General features: G+C 48.0%; 1 long non-coding RNA gene across 1 annotated transcript; it reads left to right on the top strand.

Moving 5' to 3' along the window:
- Positions 1 to 1,774: 1,774 nt before the first annotated feature.
- Positions 1,775 to 12,921, top strand: LOC311520210. Its single transcript, XR_014711518.1, has 4 exons — positions 1,775 to 1,844; positions 7,068 to 7,202; positions 10,886 to 10,994; positions 12,556 to 12,921. It is a non-coding gene; the product is annotated as an uncharacterized lncRNA (long non-coding RNA).
- The last annotated feature ends 660 nt before the right edge of the window (positions 12,922 to 13,581 follow it).

The raw sequence follows: 13,581 nt of genomic DNA, 5'->3' as shown, positions 1-13,581 counted from the left end.
GGATTCTGCTCCCAGCCCTGACTGACGACCATCACTGTATCCTGGGCTTGCGCCTCTCATTGTAATAAGGAGCGACACTGCTAGGGTTGCCAGGTGTCTGGTTTTCGACCGGCATGCCTGGTCAAAAAGGGACCCTGGCAGCTCAGCTCAGCACCACTGACCAGGCTGTGAAAAGTCCAGTCGGCAGCGCAGTGGGGCTAAGGCAGGCCTGCGGCTCCCGGAAGCAGCAGCATGTCCTGTCTCTGGCTCCTATGCTCAGGGGCAGCCAGGGGGCTGCACACGCTGCCCCCCCACCCCAAGGGCTGGCTCCCCCTCCGAACCCCCCTGCCGCAGCCGAGAGCCCCCTCCTGCACCCCAAATCTCTCATTCCTGGCCCCACACCAGAGCCTGCACCCGCAGCTGGAGCCCTCACCCGCGCACTCCAAACCACTGCCTCAGCCCAGAGCCTTCTCCTACACCCTGAACCCCTCATTTCTGGCCCCACCCTGGAACCCACACCCCCAGTCCAGATCCTGTACCCTCCTTCCACACCCCAACCCCCTGCCTCAGCCTGGAGCCCCCTCCCATACTCCAAACCACTAATTCCTGGCCCCACCCCAGAGCCCTAACCCCCCCCATACCCCAACCCCGTGACCCAGCCCAGTGAAAATGAGCGAGTGAGGTGGAGAAAACAAGCAACAGAGGGAAGGGGGATGGAGTGAGTGGGGGTGGGGCCTTGGAGGAGAGGCATGGGGGCGGGGCAAGGGTGTTCAGTTTTGTGCAAGTAGAAAGCTGGCAACCGTAGTTGCTGTGCTCCCACCTCCAGTGAGTACCCCTGCCGCAAGTACACCCCCCCCCCCCCACACACAGCTCCCTCTCATCTCTCCGTGTCTTCTTTTTGGGAACCTAATATATGGTACCCTGAGAAGGGACTGTTGCATTTTGGGATTATTGTTGAAAGACTTCTTGTGCCAGAACAGATACATTTGCTTTCATACTGGCACTGTGCTGATATAACTATATTGGCAAAGAACTACTAGAGGTTTGAGAAAGGGAAGAGCTATGACAGCAAAAATGGAGGCTTTTTGCCAAATTAAGTGTGTTCACATGCCAGGCTGTGCCAGCAGAAGGCAAGTTTTGCTGAACAAACTTTCTAGTATAGAGCAGGCTGAAGGTTGCAGGACCAGGAAGGAGCTGCTGCCTTCCCCCCCACATTCTGACTGCTCAGCGCTGAGTGCTTCAGGAACTCCCCAGCCCTGTGCTCGCAAGGGGAGAGGAAGAAAGCATGGCTTGCTTTATGGACTGGGGCTATTCCTTAGCGCATGCTGCAGCTCTGATTGTCTGTCCTTCCTCCAGCAGCAGGAGAATTGGGAAGGGAAACCAATCAGGCAGATATTTTCCCATAGGCTTTCCACATAGGAGGATTTGAAGACCCAAAAGTTGCAAATATAAGATTCTCCAACAGTATCTAGCCTGCATCCTGCATATACCATATTGTGATGTTTAAGGATGGATACATAATGCAAAAGTGATTATAAGTATTGGTGAGTGCCTTTAATTGTGCAACCTAAACAGAAATAATAACATTCATACGCAATTTTTAATTTTTTTTAAAGGAGCAACAGTACAAAGAGAAACATGGAGTGTTCATGAGTTTACACAATTTTATCAAATCCCTGTATATTTCATGGCTGTTTTTCTGAAGGGCTGTGCTATGTTAATATAGAACAGTGTTCTGATAACATTCAGCAGAGTGTTTTGTAGCCATTGACCCTCTTGTGCAGATAGCTAACATTGCAAAACGTCCACTAACGTCAGTGGGGCCAGAAGTTCACCCTCTGTGCATGGCTGGGATCACCTGAAAAGTATGTGTATAGTATGCACGTGTTGGATTGTCTGTGTGATGTTTATGTCATGGGAATATAAGTATGTGCAAGCAATGGGGAGGAGACTATCTACCTCCTCAATGCATGCGTGGGTGAATATGTATCAACGGTGTGTATGTGCACAGAAATTGAGACAGTGTGTGTATGTGACTCTGTGACAGCAGCCAGGGTATCTGCAAGTAGAAAGTTGGCAATCATGTGGAATGATTTGTATTCAGGCAGTGGGGTTGCCAATTTTGGTTCAGTGCATTCCTGTACATTTCATCACATGATATAGTCTTTAATTAAAGATTAATCTTTAATTTCTGGAGACTTCAGGACACCCCTGGAGGGCTGGCAACCCTGTCAGGTAGGTGTATAAGTTTGAGCAGCACCATGTAAGATGTGGGGAAAGATGGGTTTATATCTAGATTTTTTTTTTTTTACTGAGTTTCTGAGGTTCGATATTCAGCTAAAGCCTGATAGTGGTCACCATTAAAAGTCACTGTTTGTGTGGTAACTGTGGATAATGATGCCAAGCTACTGCAGCCATTTCTTAGCCTAAAACCAGGAAAATATGGTCATAGCTCTGTTACGACATTGTAGTACATGTGGGTAAACAGTGGGCCCCATAAATTGTATATGATTTTTTTATTGCAGCAGAGCATTAGTGATAAATCAGTACCAATATTTGCTCATACTCATAACCTCACACAACTTTTCCAGTAATATTCCACTGAGAACTGCTATCAGTTCTCTTCATGGTGGGGAAAAAATCAGCACTGTTTTAGAACTCAAGTCTGATCAGGTGCACCCAGAAGATCAAATGGAGGGAGACTCTTATAGTGATAGACTCAAGAGGTCAATCTAATCATCTTATTAAAGAGATAGTGAAGGGGTGACTCATTACATTTCTGTTCCCTCTGAGGGTGCTTTGCAGAGGGCTTTTTAATCCAGCAGTCAGAAATTCAAGGGCTAGAAGTTGAAGCTAGACAAATGCAGACTAGAAATAAGGAATACATTTTTAACAGTGAGGGTAATTAACCATTGGAACAACTTAGCAAGAGCTGTGGTGAATTCTCCATCACTGGACATTAGGATTGGATGCTTTTCTAAAAGATCTGCTCAAAAGGGAATCAGTTCAAGACAGTGCTATTGTCTGTGTTATAGAGGGAGTTAGACTAGAGAGAAAATCTTTAAAATCAAGATTGGATGTTTATCAATGAGGAGGAATCTTTGTCCTGAGGGGGAAAGTGCTGATTGTTTCAGGAAGTGGAAGTGCTGTTGGTGTGGGAGCAGAGAGGGGAGAGCTCCAGAGAGAAGGGCTGCAGCAAGCAGGCCCTCACAGAGTGAAGCAGGCAAGAACCTGCCCAAAACCTGGGAGGGAAAGAGTGGCTGATTGGGGACACCCCGGGCAGGAAGCAGGAGGAGCACTGTGCCACGGAGGAATCACCCAAGGACAACCCAGACCTGGATCCAGTATCACTGCTGCCCAGAGCTGTATAGCACCATAAGTACTGGTGCTGGTGACTTTGCTTTGGGAATAAATGGGGGAAGCTGAAGCTCCTTAAGTGAGGAGGTTGTCATTCTGTGTGGTTTGGCAGAGAGCTCCAGAAGAGGACACTGGAGGGGTTTGTTGGGGAACGTTTACTGGCACCGAAGACAACCAGGAGCACCCAAGGCTCACTGGACTGGAACTTTCCCACATCTCTTGAACTCTGAGTGCAGACGCATTGCTCAGTGTCTGTCCTTTCACACTGTGGTACCACTGGGCCTGTGGGCCTTGTGTTGAATGCAATCCTGATTTATTGCTCCCCCTATCTTTTCCCCTGTTTTTTTTTTCTCCTTTCATCCCTATGGAAATAAATATTTCCCTTTCCTATATTCTTCCAGTGTGAAGTGTTCACTCTGGGGGGTTTGGAACAGATGCCCCTGGGCAGTGATGAGCTGCCAAAATCTTAACAACCGGTTCCCTCCTCACACCACGAGAGGGTCATGGCCTGTCCGTCCCCCCCTCGACCCCTGCCCCATCCACCCCCCTCCCCGTCCCCTGACTGCCCCCAGATCTGGGCAGGATGGTCTCGTGGGCCACCGTAGGGGGTGCCCACCCTGCCCTGCCCCTAAGAGCCAGAGGGACCTGCCGGGGGGCAAGGTGGGGAGTCCCAGCAGTGCTTACCTGGGGCGACTCCTGGGAAGCATCAGGCAGGTCCCTCTGGCTCCTAGGGGCAGGGTAGTGTAGCTGCGGGGGAGCAGGGGGAGCGGCTGCTCCACACACTGATCACATCAAAAGTGGCACCTTAAGCGCCTACTCCGTGGGTGCTTCGGGGCTGGAGCACCCCTGGGGAAAATTTGGAGAGTTCAGAGCACCCACTGGCAGCTCCCCGCCCCGTGCCCAGCCCCAGCTCACCGCCGCTCCGCCTCCACCCCTGAACCCACCGTCCCGCTCTGCTTCACCGCCCCCCGTTCCCGCTTCCCACGAATCAGCTGTTCACGCAGGAAGCCTGGGAGGGCTGAGAAGCGAGCGGCGGCTTTGAACACAGGCCCAGGGAGGTGGAGGTGAGCTGGGGCAGGGAGCGGCTCCCCTGCGTGCCCCTGCACCCCAGGGTTACCTGCTGTGGCACCGGAGGCCCTCCTCGCACCCCCGCACCCGAGCTCATCTCTGCTCCACCTCCTTGGGCCTGAGCATGAAGCCGCCACTTGCTTCTCAGCCCTCCCAGACTTCCTGCACAAACAGCTGATTCGCGGGAAGCGGGGGAGTGGGGCGTAACTTGGAGCAGAGGTAAGCTGGGGCGGGGAGGGGAGCACCCACGGAGTCAGCACCTAAGGCAGGACAACTGGTTCTAAAAGGGCTTCTAAATTTAACAACTGGTTCCAGCGAACCGGTGCAAACCGGCTCCAGCTCACCACTGCCCCTGGGGTAGAAGGATCTTTCCCTGCTGCGTTCCTGCGCGTGCCTTTTCTTGGCCAGAGCTGCATGCAGAGCAGACTCCATCTTAGCCATGAGGGCACTAAAGTTGCACACACACATACACGTATGTTCTCTTAAATACTTATTCCCTGCTATCTACTGTGATTATTATTGCTAAAGATTCACACACACCTGAAAACCCTGTATATTATATTTCTTCAGGAGGAATACACAACAGAATATAATTATAAATTACAAGCTCTTCATTTTTGTATACTATAAAACACATCCATATAATTAAATCAAGTTTGAAAGTCCTTTGCCTGATGTGTAGATAGCACCTCAGCACATCTCAGTGAGCAGGTCATTTCCTTTCTGATGTCTGGGCCTGAGCTCTCTCTCTACATTAGAAGCTTTTGCTGTATCTTCTTTACATATTGGCCCAGATCCGCCAAGGTATTTAGCCATTATGGGAGTGAGGGGCCTAAAGACCTTTGAGGATCCTCTCTCACTTGGTTTCTGTTTCCCATCAGTAGAGTCGGGCAGTGCAAATGGGAAGTCGCTACCTAAGGCTGGGAGAGGCCCAACTCCTCCCTGCGCTGGTGGTGGGCTCTGCCAAAGTGCCTGGGATGGCACCACGCTGCTGGGGATGAGGGAAGCCAGGGTGGGCTTGGTGCTAGAGCGTGAGCTGCAGGGATGGGGCCAGGTTTGGCACCGTGGGGAAGCAAGTGGCGGCAGGCTCTGTGCACTGCTGAGGGACAGCAGGGGATGGTTTGGTTCCCCCTACCCCATGGGAGAAGGCCAGGGCAGGCTCAGGGCAGGGACTGCCATGTGAAGTGGCCTGGAAGTGGGCTTTACCCCTCAAACCTCTGGAGGCAGCTCTGTGCATCGCTGCCCTGCTGCCACCATGGCACCAGGACTCCAAAACCTAGCCCCAGCCACAAGGGCTGGATGGAGCCCACAAAGGGCTCCACCAGGGGGCAGGGCTCAGACTGGGCGAGTATTGGTTCAGGAGGGAGGGCGTTTGGTGTGAGAGAGAGGCTGAGTCAGCGTGAGACTTCAGGTTAGAGGACAGCGGGCGCCGACTGTGAGGTGGGCCTGAGTGAACCTCTGAGGCGGCACGAGCGGGGGGCAGGGCTTAGGAGCAGAGGGCCACATGCCCTGGTCTTCGAAATGCTAACGCTCCTCCAGGCCCCAAGGGAAAGGGGGGGCTCAACAGGGAGAAGCAGCAAAGGGGAGTGGGTGGCCGGGTTGTGAGGTGGCAGGAGGGGCAAAGGCGAGGCTGGAGCACCGTGATGAGATGGCGGGAAGCAGCTGGCTCTGGTGGGAAGTCTGAGGTGGTGGTAGACTGGGTGGGAAACTGCAACACAAGGCAGGCAGAAGGCGCAGAGGTTGCTGTGGAGCGGGAAAAGGCGATGCCAAGAGGGTAGGAGGAAGCTGGGGGCAAACCCCCACAGAAGGGGCATGAGCAGAGGGAAGGGTTGGGCTTGAGGCAGGAAGCGCTGAGGGAAGGGTTCAAGTTCAGAAGGGAAATGCTGACGTCGCACAAGGGGGTGAGGAACGCGATTTGAGGCAGCAGGCTGGGCAAAGAGATGAGGTGGCACGAGTTGGTCTATGGGGCTTGGGCTGAGGCAGGAAATGTCTGAGGTAGATCAAATGAGGTAGGGGGAAGTGCTGAAGTGACGCCAGAGGAGTGGGCTAGGCACCTGGGCGGGAAAGCCTGAGGTGACGCCAGAAGAGGAACTCAGCGTCTGGGCGGGAAAGGCTGAGGTGCTACCAGGGGAGGGGCTCAGAAACTGGGCAGGAATAGCTGAGGTGACTCTGAAGGGCGGGGTGGGGATTGGAGACTGGGCGGGAAAAGCTGAGGTGACTCTCAAGGGGCAGTTTCAGAGCCTGGGCGGGAAAGGCTAAGGTGTCTCTGACGCGGGGAGGTCAGAGCCTGGGTAATGCCAGAGGAGGAGCCCGGCCTCTGGGCAGGAAAGTCTGAGGTGGCAGAGGAGGAGGAGTCTGACACGTGTGCGGGAAAAGCTGAGGTGACTCTCAAGGGGGGTGTTGCAGCCTGGGTGGGAAACGCTGAAGTGACTCTGAAGGTGCAGGGTTGGAGCCTGGACGGGAAATTTTGGCTGAGGTGACTCTGAAGGGGGTGGGTCGGAGCCTGGGCGGCAAAGGCTGAGATGATGCAGGAGGAGGAGCTTAGCGCAAAAGATTTGGTACTTTTCTCACTCAGGAGGGGAAAATCCTCATCTGAGGTATGTGGAGTTGTTGTAAGGGCCTCTGACTAACACATGCCTCTTTGCTCCCTCTCTCTGTTTCAGGCAGCTTAAGCACAAGTGAACAAGAAGAAAGGTTCAGGAATGTCAAGCAAAGGGGAAGAAAGAAGACAGTCACTGAAGATGGAAGCAAAGGAAAGGGACTCTGGGCACAGTAACCTGCCTGTAATCAGGCCTCCGGTAATCTAATTACACTATATGGGGATCTCAAGCCTTTTAATCCCTTGAACAGTGTGACTGCCCCGTAAGCAGGGTCCAGGTTTTATGCCTTTTCCCTTTCTTTTTGTAGGGGAGGAAGATTGGTCAAGTTTAACACTGTGGGTCAAGTGACCTATTGCAATGAGCTTTCTTTCTGTTCTGGGAAGTCCCCCTTTGTTTTGTATGTATGTGTATGTGAGAGCACGTGATACAAATGGGTATGAACTTCTTTATTTATTATTTATTTTGAGTTCTTTAAGTTAAATCACTGCAGTGCTTTTTATTTACTCTCCTCAGAATTGGAAAAAGAGCTGAAAATGTATTAATATATTTATCCTCCTCCTCCCCACAAAAGGGAAGAGTAAGAGCTCAGATATCATCTTTTAGTGCAAAGGACAGTCTCTCTCCACTTCTGCTTTCTTCGGGTTTAGTTCCTTTTAGTGGGCTGATGGCAATGATTGGCCTATAATGAGGGTGATTTAGGTCAAAGGAAATAGAGCAGCTCCTAACACTTGGGTAATGTGACCACTCTGTATCGAGGGGTTTGGTCTCTGCCCTTCATTCTTTTGACACCATACCACATCAGCAGGTTGGTGGGAGTCCTGATTTTGTAATTAGGGGAGAGACCAAGTCTCTCTGTCTTCTGGGGGATATTGAGCTCTGTGGAAACCTAAGTAAACTGACCGCCCTATAAGCAGGGTCCTGGTCTCTGCCATTGTGTCCTTTTCACACTATGCTGTGTTAGTTGGCTAGTGTGAGTAACCACCCTGTAATCAGGTCCAAGTCACCTCCCCATGTCTTTGGAGGGGCATTGAGCTCTTTGTTAAACTGAGCAATGTGACTGCCCTGTAACTAGGATCTGGGTCTCTGCCCACTTGCTCATTTGGCATTATGCCGTGCTCTACCCCACGAGTCAGCGTGACAACCCTGTAATTAGGGTACATGTCACAAGTCTCTCTAGAATGGGACATATCGAGCTCTTTTGTACTTTGACAGCTTGTCCTTCCTGTAATTCTGGTTACGATCTTTGCTGCAAGCGACTGCCCTGTAATCAGCGATCGGGTCTTTGCCCTCTAGTCTCTTGGCAGTAGGCCAAATGCAGCCCGCTGGCCTGAATGAGCACCCTGTAAACAGAGTACAGGTCTCATCAGCTACTATTTATGGTGCCCCCATGAGACTGTGTCCAGAGTTCTGGCCCTTTGAGCAGTGGTTCCAACTTCCCTGGAATTCTGCAGCCAAGTCTCCTGCTTTATATTCACTTGCTGTTCTCTTGGAGGCCTTGCACGCTATTGGTGGTAAGTTCCGAAAGGGAGTGTCCTGTGGCGGTTCTGGACTATGTCAATCCAGGCAGTATACCTTGTCACATTCATTTAGGAATACTTGTCAATTAATTCCTTACTTCCCGTAATCATTTAATGCCTTTTGATTTTGTGTGGAGATTGCCTCGTGTAATAGTTGTCAAGGGGAATCTAGACATTGTGGCTTTACAGAAGGATGGGTTCAGTACTTTCCTCACCCAGTGTGGCTTGGAAGGAGGGGGAAATCGTTGTGGAGGTTTCTGAGTACCACCTAGAACTGTCTGGGACCTAAATATCCAGGGTATCTGCAGACCCGGAAAAGAACACTGAATCAATAGTGTACACTGAGTTTGCTTCCGGGACGTAGAGTTGTCAAAAGGGGTTCTCACTTACAAGCGCCTTGTACTCCCTCTCTCTGTTTCAGGCATCTTGAAGCACAAGTAGAGAGGAAGGAAATGTCAGGAATGCCACACACAGATGAGAAAAGAAGATGGAGGAAAAGGAAAGGGACTCTGGGCACAGTAACCTCCCTTTAAATCAGGCCTCAGGTCATGTAATTAGAGTGTATGGGAATCTCGAGCCTTTTAATGCCTTGAGCAGCATGACAGACCTATAAGTTTGGTCCTTGTCTGTGCCGTTGTGTCTTTTTGAAACTATGCTCTGTTAGTTGGCTAATGAGTGTGACTGCCCTGTACTCAGGGTGCAGGTCACCTCCCCCTGTCTTTGGAGGGGCATTGTGTTCTTTGTTAAATAGAGCAATGTGACCGCCCTGTAACTAGGATCCGGGTCTCTGACCACTTGCTCATTTGGCATTACGCCGTGCTCTACCCCACTAGTCAGCATGACAACCCTGTAATTAGGGTACATGTGACAAGTCTCTATGAAATGGGATGTACTGAACTCTTTGTTCAGAGAGTGGTCAGTTTGGATGAGCTATTACCAGCAGGAGAGTGAGTTTGTGTGTGTATGGGGGTGGGGGGGATGTGAGAAAACCTGGATTTGTGCAGGAAATAGCCCAACTTGATTGTCATGCACATTGTGTAAAGAATTGTCACTTTGGATGGGCTATCACCAGCAGGAGAGTGAATTTGTGTGGGGGGGGTGGAGGGTGAGAAAACCTGGATTTGTGCTGGAAATGGCCCACCTGATGATCACTTTAGATAAGCTATTACCAGCAGGACAGTGGGGTGGGAGGAGGTATTGTTTCATATTCTCTGTGTATATATAAAGTCTGCTGCAGTTTCCACGGTATGCATCCGATGAAGTGAGCTGTAGCTCACGAAAGCTTATGCTCAAATAAATTGGTTCGTCTCTAAGGTGCCACAAGTACTCCTTTTCTTTTTGCGAATACAGACTAACACGGCTGTTACTCTGAAACCTGAACTCTTTGTACTGAAACTCAATGTACAGATTGACCTTCCTGTAATTCAGGTTATGGTCTCTGCTATATGCCTAATGCCAGCGAGTACCCTGTAATCAGGGTACAGGTTGCATCTCGCTTTTGAAATCTGGGGGAGTAGCATCATTTCCGTAACATAGGCAGCTTGACCTCCCTGTAACTAGGATTTGTGTCTCCGAGGCCCTTTGGGTCTCCATTAGCTGGCTAGTGAGTGTGAGTGCCCTGTATCAAGGCATAACTGTGAATCTGAAATTCAGAGACCTTAAACACACAAGTTCTATAGAATTATAGCTTACTTTTATTAATAAATCATCATTTCCTACTGGAAGTGCAAAGATGTGACTTAAGGGAAGGCATGCATTTCTATTCTCCACTCACCCTCAATTCCCCCCAAAAAACTCTTTAAATAAAGTTAAGATTCACAAGATTAACATTTACTACTGGTAACACCTACCTTGTATATTTCTCACACATTTCTAAAAACAAGCAAACAAAACTAAATGTTCTTGAAACTGGCAGTTACTCCCCCCATTTCACAAATTTCAAACACCTACTCTACTTAAACAGTCACACCAACCAAAGTGTACCACACATTCAATTTTAACTGCGCACCTATTGTGTCAGAAGTTAGAGTATTTTTAGCAGTTGTGTCTCTTGAAGTAAGTGGCAATAGTGGTGTTTTAATAGTTTTTTATGCTTGTTGAATTCAGAGGATGATGATGTGGATGTTTTAGGTAGGTATTTTTCTGTTAAGTCTTGGTATTTGGGTAGAGGTGCAGTATTTTGTGATTATGACTGTTTTTCAGGTACTGAATTGTTGGCAATTTTAGATGTTTTGTATACGTACGTTAGTAGATGTATTTAGAGGGCAAAGCTGAGGTTGCCTGTTTGGTGCAATTTGATTGGCGTGAAAGTTAATTTAGGGTAGGTGTTTGAAAGCACTGAGGTTTGAATTTTAATTTCAACAGGGTCAGAGGACTCACCTGGCTACCTCAGTTCTTACTGTCATTCCTAATTCCAAAATCTTGGATGAAGATGACCAGGCAGAATAAAGATATCTCCAGAGACTTTCAAGAGGTTAGCATTTCTGAAGCTTTAGGGGATCCCTTAAACCTTATTGAGCTTTTCAACGTGTAATAATTGTGGAAAACTTCTACTTCTGCCACTTAAGTGTTGAACAATGACCTGTATTAAAAGATTTTACACTGGTAGTTAATTCTGTTCTGTATTAAGATGATTTTGCTAAAATCGCCACTTTATGATGTGTGAAATGAATTAACTAGGTCTGATTATACCTACTTGATAAAAGTTGGACTACTCCATGTTAAATGCATGGATTGAACTTTGACTGTCATATCACCTTGTTTTGCTTTCTGTAACTCCTTATTTATGAATGTATTTATTACTATTTATGTAATTCAATTAATAAAATGTATACATTCAAGTATAGTCTCAGTTCTTTCTTTGGCTAAACAAAAAGGAATCTGGTAAATTTGTGAAGAATTTTGGTATTGTTACTTTTAAGTTAATTAACATCTTTTTACCCTTTTCATGTGGTCATTGAAAGTAACTACCCTGTAGTGGTGCAGTTTGATTTTTCTCTTGACTCACACATTTTTGGCAGACTGCAGTGTGACCTTGAGGATGAAAATCTTACTGCCACTTAAGTGCATAAAGTTGCCCTCCTAAAGCATCTAAGGTGCACAAGAATAGGACTTCGTTTGGTTCCTTCAATGTTCACAAGCTTTTAGATTGCTTGAGATCTGCAGGCCCTAGAGCTCACTTCCTGAGCACAATATATGATCGTGGCTATGATAAGATTGGCCTAAAACTAGCAAGGTCCTCTGGTTTCTGCACCTTTCCAGTTCAGAAATTTTTAAAAAAGTAGATTAATGTAATATTTTTACATTTAATTCAATTTCATGTTTCTCAGAAATTTACTTTTACAGTGTACTAAATTTTCAGTATGCTAATATATGTGAGGTAGTGTGGTCTAGCAGTTTAAAGCACTGGCCTGAGATTCAGGAGACCTGGTTTCTATTCCTGGCTCTGCTGCTGGTCCACTGCCTGTCCCTGGGTCACTTGGCTGTCACTTCACCTCCCTGTGCCAGTATCCCCATCCATATAAAAAGAAAGAGGGGAGGGGAGATGATTGTACTGACCTCATTTGTAAAGTGTTTTGAGCTCTACTAAAGAAAAGCATTAAACAGAATTTTTACTAAAAATGAGATTCTATAGGGGTGGGGGAGAACCAGAGATTAACTTTGGTAAGGGTGCATGAACATATAATTCACTATGTAGGTATTAATTTTGCTAATGCTGTGAAGAAAACTGTCTTGTGAATAATTAATTGAAACAGCCTGTCTCTCTTTGCATTTGTTAATTCATTGCTACTATATCAGATACTTTTTGTTCCATTGAAATATGCATGTGGATGAGCTTTTTATTTATTACCCTTGCCCTATGATTTATTATTCAAAAGAGGGCAACTTGGAAAGCAAATATACAATATTAGGTGATTGTTCACCTGCTGTTGAAAAAGCGGATGAACAAAGTCTAAGTGTGCAGCAGCTGCAGTTACACTAGGGGAACTCCATGACTTCAATAGATTCAATAGATGTCTTTTCTCTGTTTACAGGTACTCTGACTTGCCCCTTTCCACCTTCACTTAAACCCAATTCAGAGGCAGCTGATGAGTCGCAGGTGCACTGGCCTCTTCCTTCTTAGAGGATGAATGTCATGCTGTGAGAGACCTGAAACCTGATGGCATGATGATGAGGGCTCTAATTCAGCAAAGTACCATTCTAGAATACCTCAGCCAGTGTCGTCATGCGTACCTGGAAAAAGAAAGGGTTTCTACAGCTAAACAAAAGATCTGCCAGGACTGACTATTCAACAGAATAGGTTGCTGCTAGTTAACCTGGTGTAAAGTTAGCTAAACTTCTCAAAGACTTGTGATAAAACATCTGGGGCCTTGTGATGAATGCAACCCTCTTTTACCACTTCTTTCATCCCTGTGGAAATAAATATTTCCTTTTCCTACATTCTTCCAGTGTGTGCGTGTTCACGATGGGGGGTTTGGAACAGATGCCCCTGGGGTAGAAGGATCTTTCCCTGCTGCGTTCCTGCGCAGCCCTTTTCTTGGCCAGAGCTGCCTGCAGAGTAGACTCCATGTTGGCCACGAGGGTGCCAACATTACATAAACAAATCTACACATGTCCTCTGCAAACACTTCTTCCCAGCTATCTACTGGGATAATCATCACTAAAGATTCAAACACACATACAAACCCTTTATACTCTATTTCTTCAGGGGGAATAAAGAACAGAATTCCCTTGTAACTCTAGTATGGTTTAAAGCAGTGGTTTCCAAACTTGTTCCACCGCTTGTGCAGGGAAAGCTCCTGATGGGCCGGGCTGGTTTGTTTACCTGCTGCATCCACAGGTTCAGACTATCGTGGCTCCCAGTGGCTGCGGTTCACTGCTCCAGGCCAATGGGAGCTGCTGGAAGCAGTGGCCAGTATGTCCCTCGGCCCGTGCATGGAGGAAGTAAATGTGGGAGCAAAGGGTTAGGCATCCCCAAAATATTGGCAAATCTCAACTTTAACCATTTCCTCCAATTTAGAAGGCACATTTAAAATGTAGACAGCAGAAACCATTGGTAT

Source organism: Lepidochelys olivacea (genome assembly GCF_965140295.1).
Source record: "Lepidochelys olivacea isolate rLepOli2 genome assembly, chromosome: 4".
NCBI classification, from domain to species: domain Eukaryota; kingdom Metazoa; phylum Chordata; order Testudines; family Cheloniidae; genus Lepidochelys; species Lepidochelys olivacea.
This window is presented reverse-complemented; position numbering and strand designations above follow the sequence as displayed.